The sequence below is a fragment of the Mobula hypostoma genome, chromosome 2 (genome assembly GCF_963921235.1).
Source record: "Mobula hypostoma chromosome 2, sMobHyp1.1, whole genome shotgun sequence".
Classification (NCBI taxonomy): Eukaryota; Metazoa; Chordata; class Chondrichthyes; order Myliobatiformes; family Myliobatidae; genus Mobula; species Mobula hypostoma.
Window position 1 is genome coordinate 15,830,864 of NC_086098.1, and position 13,834 is coordinate 15,844,697.

The window sequence follows — 13,834 nt, forward strand, 5'->3', positions numbered from 1 at the left end:
TTCTTCCCTCACACCCCTCAACATCTGGCACACTGTTCGTGTCTTCCACAGTGAAGACTGATGCAAAATACTCACTTAGTTCATCTGCCATCTCCTTGTCCCCTGTTCCTATTTCTCCGGCCTCATTTTCTAGCAGTCCTGTATCTACTCTCATCTATCTTTTATTTTTTACATACTTGAAAAAGCTTTCACTATTCACTTTGATATTGTTTGCTAGCTTGCTTTCATATTTTATCACTTCCCTCCTAATGATTCTTTTAGTTGTCCTCTGTAGGGTTTTAAAAACTTCCCAATCTTCTGTCTTCCTACTAATTTTTGCTTTGTTGTATGCCCCCTCTTTTGCTTTTACATTACCTTTGACTTTCCTTGTCAGCCACAGTTGTACATTTTTGTCATTTGAGTATTTCTTCATTTTTGGAATACATCTGTCCTGATTTTCTTCATTTTTCCCAGAAACTCATGACACTGTTGCTCTGCTGTCAACCCTGCCAGCAACTCCTTCTAATTCTTTGGCCAACTCCTCTTTCATACCACTGTAATTTCCTTTATTCCACTGAAATACTGCCACGTCAGACTTTACTTTCTCCCTGTCAAATTTCAAGTTGAACCCAATCATATTGTGATCATTGTCTGAGGCACACCTCAAGTTCTTTTACCTTAAGCTCCCTAATCACCTCCAGTTCATTACATAACATTAAATCCAGTATTGCTGATCTCCTGGTAGGCTCAACGATAAACTCCTCTAAAAAGGCATCTCGTAGGCATTCAACAAACTCACTCTCTTGAGATCCATTTCCAACCTAATTTTCCCAGTCAACCTGGATGTTAAAATCTCCCATGACTATCACAACATTGCCCTTTTGGCACACCTTTTCTATTTCTCGTTACATTCTGAAGTCCACATCCCAGCTACTGTTGGGAGGCCTGTATATAACTGCCATCTGGGTCCTTTTACCTTGCATTTTCTTAACTCAACCCACAATAATTCAATGTCATCTGATCCTATTTCACATCTTTCCACTGATGTGATGCCATTCTTTACCAGCAGTGTCATGCCAACACCTCTGCCTACCTTCCTATCCCTCCAATATAATGTGTAACCTTGGACATTCAGCTCCCAACTACAACCATCCTTCAGCCATGATTCAGTGATGGCCACAACATCATACCTGACCATGTTTAATAGTGCAACAAGATCATCCACCTTATTTCTTATACTCCATGCGCTGAGATATAACACTTCTTGAGTAGTGCATTTGCTACCCTTTTTAATTCTGCATCCCTAATGCACTGATACTCACCCTGCTGTCTGCAATTGTGTCGTATCATCTGCCTGCCCTTCCTGACAGTCTGACTGCAGGCTATCTTTGCTTTTTGACTTTCCTTCCTATCCTGAGTCCCTTCACTACTGTTCCCACCCATCTGCCAAATTAGTTCAAACCCTCCCCAACAGCTCTAACAAACCTGCCCGCAAGAATATTGGTTCCCCTCAGGTTCAGGTGCAAACTGATAAACTTTGAGCAGGTCATACCTCCCTCAAAAGAAATCCCAGTGATCCAAGAACCTGAAGCCCTGCACCCTGCACCAGCTTCTCAACCATGTATTATTTTGGCAAATCACCCTGCTTCTACCCTCACTGGCACATGGCACTGGCAGCAATCTAGAAATTACTTCCTGGGAGGTCTTACTTCTCAGCTTTCTACCTAGCTCTCTAAATTTTCTTTTCAGGACCTCTTTGCTTTTCCTTCCTATGTCATTGGTACCAATATGCAGCCATACTCGCTCTTCCTCCCTCTCCAAAATGTTGTGGACATGAACCAAGTGTCCTGACTTTGGCACCTGGGAGGCAACATACCATTCTGGTGTCCTGTTCATCTACACAGAATCTCTGGAGAATAAGGCATGCTCCCCAATCCAGGCAACATCCTTGTAAATCTCCTCTGCACCCTTTCTATGGTTTCCACGTCCTTCCTGTAGTGAGGCGATCAGAAATGATCACAGCACTCCAAGTGGGGTTTGACCAGTGTCTTATATAGCTGCAACATTACTTCTCGGCTCTTAAACTCAATCCCTTGATTGATGAAGGCCAATGCATTGTATGCCTTCTTAACCACAGAGTCAACCTGCTTTGCTGCATATACCCAACTTGGTTTACAGATTAGACAAAATCACTAAACAAAGTATTACATACACCCTTGGAGGGTCGACGGGGAGGGATATGCTGTTGCGGGGGCGGGTGGGGGTGATACCTCCCTGAAATGAGTTTTTGCAGGGTGGGCTGTCTGAAAAGTAGAGAGGGATTTTATCTCAAGGTACTGTATGATTAGAGTCAGTGCAGGTAGAACTGCTGTTTATCGGAATGCCACAGTGTTATGTGATTGAATAAATACAGCAATCTGGTGCGCAAGAACAAAGCAACAGAGATTGGGCAGAGGATACAAAAGCCTGAAAACACATTCCACAAAGCTAAAGTCCACCTTTTATGCTGCTGTTGTGACTATTGAACGGTCCTTTAATATGATAAGGTGCACTCTTGACCTCACTATATGCCTCATTACGGCTTGCAGCATATTGTCTACCACAGCGCACTTTCTCTGTAACTGTAACACTTAATTCTGCATTGTTATTGTTTGGACCACCTCACTGTAGTGGAGTAATGCAATGATCAAACAGATAGCATGCAAAACAAGTTTTTCACTGTATCTCGGTAAATGTTCCAATAATAAACAAATTGACCAATTTTCATGCCTGAACCAAACAAATTGACATTGAAAATCTGCATCTGATCTCTTCTAAGAATATTAATCTCAAAGACGTATGCACATTAGGTTTGAAGTGTACACAATGCTTAAAAGAGACACACAGGCATCAAAAACATGAGACCAATAAACAATGAAACTGCATTTTATAGATTTTAGTTTTGCTGATATGAAATAACATTGCAGTTCAGTAGGGAGTATGCATTGTTGGTGGTCAAAATAATTATGAACTGATGTATTTTTTCCGTCATAAGGAACTTCACCATAAGCACATGTTAACATAAAATTCAAATTTGCTGATTATTTTTTCTAGACATTGTGACATACTATGCTTACTTTCTTTGCCGGAGCTTGTAAAAATTTCAATTTATAGAAACATAGAAACATAGAAAATAGGTGCAGGAGTAGGCCATTCGGCCCTTCGAGCCTGCACCGCCATTTATTATGATCATGGCTGATCATCCAACTCAGAACCCCGCCCCAGCCTTCCCGCCATACCCCCTGACCCCTGTAGCCACAAGGGCCATATCTAACTCCCTCTTAAACATAGCCAATGAACTGGCCTCAACAGTTTGCTGTGGCAGAGAATTCCACAGATTCACCACTCTCTGTGAAGAAGTTTTTCCTAATCTCGGTCCTAAAAGGCTTCCCCTCTATCCTCAAACTGTGACCCCTCGTTCTGGACTTCCCCAACATCGGGAACAATCTTCCTGCATCTAGCCTGTCCAATCCCTTTAGGATCTTATACGTTTCAATCAGATCCCCCCTCAATCTTCTAAATTCCAACGAGTACAAGCCCAGTTCGTCCAGTCTTTCTTCATATGAAAGTCCTGCCATCCCAGGAATCAATCTGGTGAACCTTCTTTGTACTCCCTCTATGGCAAAGATGTCTTTCCTCAGATTAGGGGACCAAAACTGCACACAATACTCCAGGTGTGGTCTCACCAAGGCCTTGTACAACTGCAGAAGCACCTCCCTGCTCCTGTACTCGAATCCTCTCGCTATAAATGCCAGCATACCATTCGCCTTTTTCACCGCCTGCTGTACCTGCATGCCCACTTTCAATGACTGGTGTATAATGACACCCAGGTCTCGTTGCACCTCCCCTTTTCCTAATCGGCCACCATTCAGATAATAATCTGTTTTCCTATTTTTGCCCCCAAAGTGGATAACTTCACATTTATCCACATTAAATTGCATCTGCCATGAGTTTGCCCACTCACCCAACCTATCCAAGTCACTCTGCATCCTCTTAGCATCCTCCTCATTGCTAACACTGCCACCCAGCTTCGTGTCATCCGCAAACTTGGAGATGCTGCATTTAATTCCCTCATCCAAGTCACTAATATATATTGTAAACAACTGGGGTCCCAGCACTGAGCCTTGCGGTACCCCACTAGTCACCGCCTGCCATTCTGAAAAGGTCCCGTTTATTCCCACTCTTTGCTTCCTGTCTGCTAACCAATTCTCCACCCACACCAATACCTTACCCCCAATACCGTGTGCTTTAAGTTTGCACACTAATCTCCTGTGTGGGATCTTGTCAAAAGCCTTTTGAAAATCCAAATATACCACATCCACTGGTTCTCCCCTATCCACTCTACTAGTTACATCCTCAAAAAATTCTGTGAGATTCGTCAGACATGATTTTCCTTTCACAAATCCATGCTTTGTCCGATCATTTCACCGCTTTCCAAATGTGCTGTTATCACATCCTTGATAACTGACTCCAGCAGTTTCCCCACCACCGGCGTTAGGCTAACCGGTCTATAATTCCCCGGTTTCTCTCTCCCTCCTTTTTTAAAAAGTGGGGTTACATTAGCCACCCTCCAATCCTCAGGAACTAGTCCAGAATCTAACGAGTTTTGAAAAATTATCACTAATGCATCCACTATTTCTTGGGCTACTTCCTTAAGCACTCTAGGATGCAGACCATCTGGCCCTGGGGATTTATCTGCCTTCAATCCCTTCAATTTACCTAACACCACTTCCCTACTAACATGTATTTCACTCAGTTCCTCCATCTCACTGGACCCTCTGTCCCTTACTATTTCTGGAAGATTATTTATGTCCTCCTTAGTGAAGACAGAACCAAAGTAATTATTCAATTGGTCTGCCATGTCCTTGCTCCCCATAATCAATTCACCTGTTTCTGTCTGCAGGGGACGTACATTTGTCTTTACCAGTCTTTTCCTTTTTACATATCTATAAAAGCTTTTACAGTCCGTTTTTATGTTCCCTGCCAGTTTTCTCTCATAATCTTTTTTCCCCTTCCTAATTAAGCCCTTTGTCCTCCTCTGCTGAACTCTGAATTTCTCCCAGTCCTCAGGTGAGCCACTTTCTCTGGCTAATTTGTATGCTACTTCTTTGGAATTGATACTATCCCTAATTTCTCTTGTCAGCCACGGGTGCACTACCTTCCTTGATTTATTCTTTTGCCAAACTGGGATGAACAATTGTTGTAGTTCATCCATGCAACCTTTAAATGCTTGCTATTGCATATCCACCATCAATCCTTTAAGTGTCATTTGCCAGTCTATCTTAGCTAATTCACGTCTCATACCTTCAAAGTTACCCCTCTTTAAGTTCAGAACCTTTGTTTCTGAATTAACTATGTCACTCTCCATATTAATGAAGAATTCCACCATATTATGGTCACTCTTACCCAAGGGGCCTCTTACGACAAGATCGCTAATTAACCCTTCCTCATTGCTCAAAACCCAGTCCAGAATAGCCTGCTCTCTAGTTGGTTCCTCGACATGTTGGTTCAAAAAACCATCCCGCATACATTCCAGGAAATCCTCTTCCTCAGCACCTTTACCAATTTGGTTCACCCAGTCTACATGTAAAACACTGTATGCCATCTGCCACGTTTTTCCCATTCTTCCAATTTGTCTAAGTCCTGCTGCAATCGAAACTGATTATTTTCTATAATATATAATATATATCTCATTCCACTGAGATGCAACACAGAGTGTCATAGGAAGTCATTCCTGCCTGTGGCCATCAAACTTTACAACTCCTCCCTTGGAGGGTCAGACACCCTGAGCCAATAGGCTGGTCCTGGACTTATTTCCTGGCATAATTTACATATTACTATTTAACTATTTATGGTTTTATTACTGTTTAATTATTTATGGTACAACTGTAACGAAAACCAATTCCCCCCGTGATCAATAAAGTATGACTATGACTATGATTTTATTTTTATTTTTTAATATGCGTTTGGAGAGAAGAAGGAGTCACAAACAAGAGAAAATCTGCAGATGCTGGAAATCAAAGTAATGCGAATAAAATGCTGGAGGAACTCAGCAGGCCAGGCAGCATCTATGGAAAAGAGTAAACAGTCGATGTTTAGGGTCGACTGTTTACTCTTCATCAGGTTTTTTAGGAGTGAATGGTTAGATTGATCACAGAGTAGGCAAAACTCCAAGTGCACCCTGACTAGTGTCTTAAAAAGCTTTAGCATTATCTCCTTGTTTTTATATTCTATTCTCCTTGAAATAAATGCCAACACTGCACAGATTCAACCTGAAAATTAACCCTCTGGGAGTTTTGCATGAGGTCTCCTAAATCCCTCTGCACGTCTAATGTTTGAACCTTCTCCTCTTTTAGATAATAGTCCTCACCATTGTTCCTTTTATGAAAATACTTTATCGTTCATTTCCCAACACTGTATGCCATCTGCCACGTTTTTGCCCATTCTTCCAATTTGTCTAAGTCCTGCTGCAATCGCATTGCTTCCTCAGCACTACCTACTCCTCCACCTATCTCCGTATCATCCGCAAATTTTGCCACAAAGCCATCAATTGCATTATCTAAATCAATGTGAAAGGTAGCGGTCCCAGTACCGACCCCTGAGGAAGACCACTAGTCACTGGCAGCCAACCAGAATTCCCACTTACTGCCTCCGGCCTATCGGCCATTCCTCTATCCATGCCAGTACCTTTCCTGCAGGGGAAGGTGTTTTCCTTAAGGGAGCAATGGAATGCGCAGTTCAGCAAGTGTGTCCACCATGAACCTTTTCTTCAGTATAGTTCCCACTGCAACATTTTTGTTGGACTTCAGCAATATGTTGATATTATTTTGGATTAACACACACAAAATTCTGGAGGAACTCAGCAGGCCAGGCAACATCTATGGGGAAGAGTACATTTGACGTTTCGGACGGGAACCCTTCCGCAGGACTTGGTACAGTCGATGTTTTGGGAGGGAACCCATCGGCAGGACTGGGTACAGTCAACGTTTCGGACCGGAACCCGTCCGCAGGACTGGGTACAGTCGATGTTTTGGGAGGGAACCCTTCCGCAGGACTGGGTACAGTCGATGTTTCGGGTGGGATCCCATCGGCAGGACTGGGTACAGTCAACGTTTCGGACCGGAACCCGTCCGCAGGACTGGGTAGATTTGACATTTCAGACTGGAACCCATTGGCAGGACTGGGTACAGTTAACGTTTCGGACCGGAACCCGTCGGCAGGACTGGGTACATTTGACGTTTCAGGCGGGAACCCTTCGGCAGGACTGGGTACAGTCGACGTTTCAGACTGGAACCCATTGGCAGGACTGGGTACATTTGACGTTTCGGGCAGGAACCCTTTGGCAGGACTGGGTACAGTCGACGTTTCGGGCGGGAACCCTTTGGCAGGACTGGGTACAGTCGACGTTTCGGGCGGGAACCCTTTGGCAGGACTGGGTACAGTCGACGTTTCAGACCGGAACCCATCGGCAGGACTGGGTACAGTTGACGTTTCGGGTAGGAACCCGTTGGCAGGACTGGGTACATTTGACGTTTCAGACCGGAACCCATCAGCAGGACTGGGTACAGTCGACGTTTCGGGCAGGAACCCATTGGCAGGACTGGGTACATTTGACGTTTCGGGCAGGAACCCGTTGGCAGGACTGGGTACATTTGACGTTTCGGGCAGGAACTCGTTGGCAGGACTGGGTACAGTCGACGTTTCAGACCGGAACCCATCGGCAGGACTGGGTACAGTTGACGTTTCGGGCAGGAACCCGTTGGCAGGATTGGGTACAGTCGACGTTTCGGGCTGGAACCCGTCTGCAGGACTGGGTACATTTGACGTTTCAGGCGGGAACCCTTCGGCAGGACTGGGTACAGTCGACGTTTCAGACTGGAACCCATCAGCAGGACTGGGTACAGTCGATGTTTCAGGCAGGAACCCGTTGGCAGGACTGGGTACATTTGACGTTTTGGGCGGGAACCCTTCGGCAGGACTGGGTACAGTCGACGTTTCAGACCGGAACCCATCGGCAGGACTGGGTACATCTGACGTTTCGGGCAGGAACCCGTTGGCAGGACTGGGTACAGTTGACGTTTTGGGCAGGAACCAGTTGGCAGGACTGGGTACAGTTGACGTTTCGGGTAGGAACCCGTTGGCAGGACTGGGTACATTCGACGTTTCAGACCGGAACCCATCAGCAGGACTGGGTACAGTCGACGTTTCGGGCAGGAACCCATTGGCAGGACTGGGTACATTTGACGTTTCGGGCAGGAACCCGTTGGCAGGACTGGGTACAGTTGACGTTTCGGGCAGGAACCCGTTGGCAGGACTGGGTACAGTCGACGTTTCGGGCTGGAACCCGTCGGCAGGACTGGGTACATTTGACGTTTCAGGCGGGAACCCTTCGGCAGGACTGGGTACAGTCGACGTTTCAGACTGGAACCCATCGGCAGGACTGGGTACAGTCGATGTTTCAGGCAGGAACCCGTTGGCAGGACTGGGTACATTTGACGTTTTGGGCGGGAACCCTTCGGCAGGACTGGGTACAGTCGACGTTTCAGACCGGAACCCATCGGCAGGACTGGGTACATCTGACGTTTCGGGCAGGAACCCGTTGGCAGGACTGGGTACAGTTGACGTTTTGGGCAGGAACCAGTTGGCAGGACTGGGTACAGTTGACGTTTCCGGTGGGAACCCATTGGCAGGACTGGGTACAGTTGACGTTTCGGGCAGGAACCCGTCGGCAGGACTGGGTACATTTGACGTTTCGGGTGGGAACCCTTCGGCAGGACTGGGTACAGTCAATGTTTCGGACCGGAACCCATCGGCAGGACTGTTTACTCTTTTCCATAGATGCTGCCTGGCCTGCTGAGTTCCTCCAGCATTTTGTTTGTGGTGCTTGGATTTCCAGCACCTGCAGATTTTCTCTTGTTTGTGTTCCCTTGTTTTGGATTATCCTATTTTTAAAGTTGATGAGAGAGGTCCGTTAGCTCTGCAAATGGCCAGATATGAAGAGTATATTCAAAATGCAATGGTTTCTATTGCACATAAATTTTCCTTCATTGTTAATCATAAATAGCACGAGTAACAATGTTATTAGTAATAAATATAACTCCCTTGACCCTTTGTCTCCTGGAACCAGTATCACAAGCTCCCCTTACCTTCACTTAAGTCTTCCAGAAATGTCAAGCATTAAATAAGAGCTTTGCTCCCCATGTGATAATCATTGAGATTATGCATTGCTGTGATTTGCTGTCAAAGTGCTGGCATGGCTCACAGCACTCTCGGGGCGGAATGGTAGCACTGTGTATTCAATTCCCACCGTTTGTACGTTCTCCCCGTGACCACGTGGGTTTCCTCCCCCAGTTCAAAGACAAACTGGTTAGTAGGTTAATTGGTCATTGTAAATTGCCCTGTGATTACGCGACGGTTAAAATCAGGGCGTTGCTGGACGGCACAACTTGAAAGGCCCTGTTCCATGATGATTCTCAATAAATCAATAAATAAATAAATCACGCACAGCTAACACGATACATTCAAAGATTCATAGTGTGTTTACTATCAAAGTATAAACACAGACTACAACTCTGAGGTCCGTCCTCCAGCACGCAACCACAGAACAAAGAAACACTATGGAACCCATTCAAGAAAACCTTCGGATCTGAAGCAGTTACACGGTGAACTCACGCTGCTGTCTGAACTGTGGTATCTTTGTGAGAACATTGTCCCAGTGTCCGCAGCACAAATGTAATGCAGGTGCAGTTGGGCACCCTGTCACAGCAAATTATTCCCAGGGAGTCAGTGAACAATGAGCAGTTGCACAATGACGGAGAATATCCTTTGTGTTCCTGATGGCAAATACAATGTGGTTCGAAATGGAATGACCACATGATGACATTCATCACTTCCTGCAATTAGCAGTACAATAGTCATGTGCAGCTTTACATGATATTGCAAGTCAGTGGGAAAGAAGATGAAGTTGCTGTCACCTATTGTATTTAGACTACAATTTTTTCCCTTGCAAAAGCATTGGCCTAAAACGAGGCAGGAAGTATTAACTTAATGTGTTTTCAAGCTCAAAACTGTGCTATAACTGTTTAATTTTCGATTCATCATCATCATTATAAGGCACTGGTGAGACCACATTGTCGTGTTGTGAGCAGTTTTGGGCCCTTTGCCTTAGAAAAGATATGTTGACCCTGGAGACAGTTCAAAATAGGTTCTCGAAAATGATTCCTAGATTGAACAGTTTGTCATATCAAGAGAATTTGATGGCTCTAGGCCTGTATTCACTGGAATTCATCGGAATTAATTGAAACCTATCGAACAGTGAAAGGCCCTGTTAGACTGGATGTGAATCTTTCGGTGGGAGAATCTCGGATGAGAGGACACAGCCTCAGAATAGAGGGGTGTCCTTTTAGAACAGAGATGAGGTGGAATTTCTTTAGCCAGAATCTGTGCAATTTGTTGCCATGGGTGGCTGTGGAGGCCAAGTCTTTATGTGTGTTTAAGACAGAGGTTGATAAATTCTTGATTGGTCATGGCATGAAGGGATACGGGGAGAAGGCAGGAGATTGAGACTGAGAGGAAAATTGGATCAGCCATGATGAAATGGCAGAGCAGACTCCATAGGACAAATGGCCGAATTCTGCTCTCCTATCTTATGGTCTTATCATTATGTACCATGTTGAATGACATAGGCCATCATGGTCTTTTCAGGCAAGTTTTTTCTACAGAAGTGGTTTGCCATTATCTTCTTCTGGGTAGCGTCTTTACAAGACACTGCCCAGCCATCATCAATACGTTTTAAATATTGTCTGCTTGGCATTAGTCAAACATAACCAAGACATATGATATGCACCAACTGCTCATACAACCATCCAACAGCTGCTTCTGTGGCTTCTCGTGACCCTGATCGGGGTTGGGGGTGGGGGTTGGAAACTACCTTGCCCAAGGGAGACCTGTAGGCTAGCGGAGGGAGGGAGCGCCTTACACCTCCTTTGACAGAGAAGTACCTGTATCCGCCATCCACTATGTATTATAGCACTCACGAGCAGTACTACACCCAGCAGCCACTTTATTGGGTGCCTCCTGTACGTTCATGGTCTTCTGCTGCTGTAGCCCATCCACTTCAAGGACTGATGTGTTGTACGTTCAGGGATGCTTTGTTGCACACCAGTGTTGTGATGCTTGGTTAATCAGCCACTCTCACATGACTGGATTGATGAGCTGGTGTACAGGTGTACCTAATAAAGTGGCCACTGAGAGTATAATACTGTAACTTCAATTTTGTTTTCTTCTGTCAATGTGCAGGCACTGGAAGCGTCAGAGGCATCGCTGGCAGAGGAAGGCAGGCTGAGCATCGTTAAAACGCGATTTTTCTCCTTGTGTGGGTTCTTTTTCTTATTTTTTAAACCATAAAAGATCAAGCGGAGCGGCCATCACTGGAGCGGCCATTGTCAGAGAGGGGGCTTGAGTCAGAGTGGGAACTTAGAGGCTTTGATGAGAAGAGGCTGAGGCTAAAGAAACAAGTAAGAAGGGTAAGTTTTCCCATTCGTTAATGCTGATATGGGCTTGGTTGCCCATAGTACAGTGTAGGCAGGATGGCAGCTATGGTAGTGGAATGTTCCTCCTGTGGGATGTGGGAATTCATGGAACCTGATAGTCTCCCTGATGACTACACCTATGGGAAGTGCAGCCAACTTCAGCTCATGAAAGACCGCATTAAGGAGCTGGAGCTGGAGTTGGATGAACTTAGGATCATCCGAGAGGCAGGGCAATTGATAGACAAGACTTTTGAGCTGCTGGTTACACCCAGAGCGCAGAACTCAGGGAGTAGATGTGTGAACACTGCGAGAGGTAAAGGGAGAAAGTGTTAGTGCAGGGTCCGCCCTCAGCAACATGTATACCCCTTTGGTACACAAGTAGAGACAGCTTGTAGGGAGTTTGTGATGAAGGATAGATAGATAATAGAGCAAAGATGCAGTCAGCCGATGATTTGAGGTGACTCTATTTTAATGCAAGTATCATAAACAAGGCAGATGAACTTACAGCATGGATCAATACATGGAATTCTCTCTGGCTATCCATCCCATAGGATGATGATGGTTCCTTTCAGTTTTCTAAAAGGAACAGCATGTGCATGAATGGATTTTAGGTGAGTAGGGGGTTGCACAGGTCCAGACCCACCCTCTCGGCATCCCCTCCCAGATCCATCAGCGTGGTGGGGGTCCAAGACGGCTGGGGGAGGTTCTGTTGCAGTGAATGGCCAGACCAAGCTTCGATGAAAGAGATACCCTTTCTACACTTCACGGCATGTGTTTGCTAGATGGCCGTTGACCCTACGAGAGGGTTCATCCGTCCTTTGACAGGTCTTGTTTTTCATCCTGCAGGGTGTCTAGCCACCCTCCTCACCAGGCAAGCCTGGTGGGGGAGCTGGTTTAGTCGCCGACCACCCGACTATGTGACAGGTAGTACTGGGTTACATGGTACCAGTAGGACTCAGACGAGTGACCTGACAGTCTGACATGGAATTATGATATTGTGGTCATTACAGAGACTTGGATGTCTCAGGGGCAGGAATTACTGCTGAGCGTGCCGAGTTTTGATGTTTCAAAAAGGACAGGGAGGGAAGCAAAAGAGGTGGGAGAGTGGCATTGCTAATCAGGGATAGGTTCATGGCTGCAGAAAAGGAGAAAGTCATGGAGGGATTGTCCACTGAGTCAGTGTAGGTGGAAGTTAGAAACAGAAATGGAGCAATAACTCTACTGGGTGTTTTTTAATGATCCTCCAATAGTAACAGAAACATTGAGGAACAGATAGGGAGACGGATTCTGGAACAGTCCAATAATAATAGAGTTGTTGTGATGGGAGATTTTAACTTTCCTAATATTGATTGGGATCTCCTTAGAGCAAAGGAATTTGGATAGGGTGGAGTTTGTTAGGTGTGTTCGGGAAGGTTTCCTGACACAGTATGTAGATAGGCCAACTAGATGAGAGGCTGTACTTGATTTGGTATTGGGAAATGAACCTGGTCTGGTGTCAGATCTCCCGGTGAGAGAGCATTTTGAAGGTAGTGATCACAACTCTGTCTCCTTTACCATGATGCTGGAGACAGGTACGTGCAGACAATTTGGGAAAACATTTAATTGAGGTGGAGAGAATATATTGCTTGGGAACATAAATTGGGAGCAGATGTTCTCAGGGAAATGCCCAGCAGAAATGTGGCAAATGTTCACGGAACATTTGCATGGTGTTCTGAATAGGTATTTTCCATTGAGGCAGGGAAAGGCGGTAGGGTAAACGATCCATGGTGTACAAAGGTTGTAGAAAATCTAGTTAAGAAGATAAGAAAAGCTTATGAAAGGATCAAGAAACTCGCTATTGTTAGAGCTCTAAAAAATTACAAGGGTGCCAGGAAGGAGCTTAAGTATGAAATTAGCTGCGACAATAGGAATGTGTGCATAGAGTTGAAGGAGGTAGCAGAGTTACTTAGTGAATACTTTGCTTCAATATTCACCAGGGAAAAGGACCTTGGCAACTGTGGGGGTGACTTACAGCAGACTGAAATGCTTGAGCACATAGACATTAAAAAAGAGGATGTACAGGAGCTTTTGAAAAGCATTAATTTAGATCAGTCACTGGATCTGGATGAGATATACCCCAGACTACTGTGGGCAGTGAAGGAGGAGATTGCTGAGCCTCTCACAATAATCTTTGCATCATCAGTAGGGATGGGAGAGGTTCCGGAAGATTAGAGTGTTGCAAATGTTGTTCCCTTGTTCAAAAAAGAGAATAGAGATAATCTAGGAAATTACAAACCAGTGAGTCT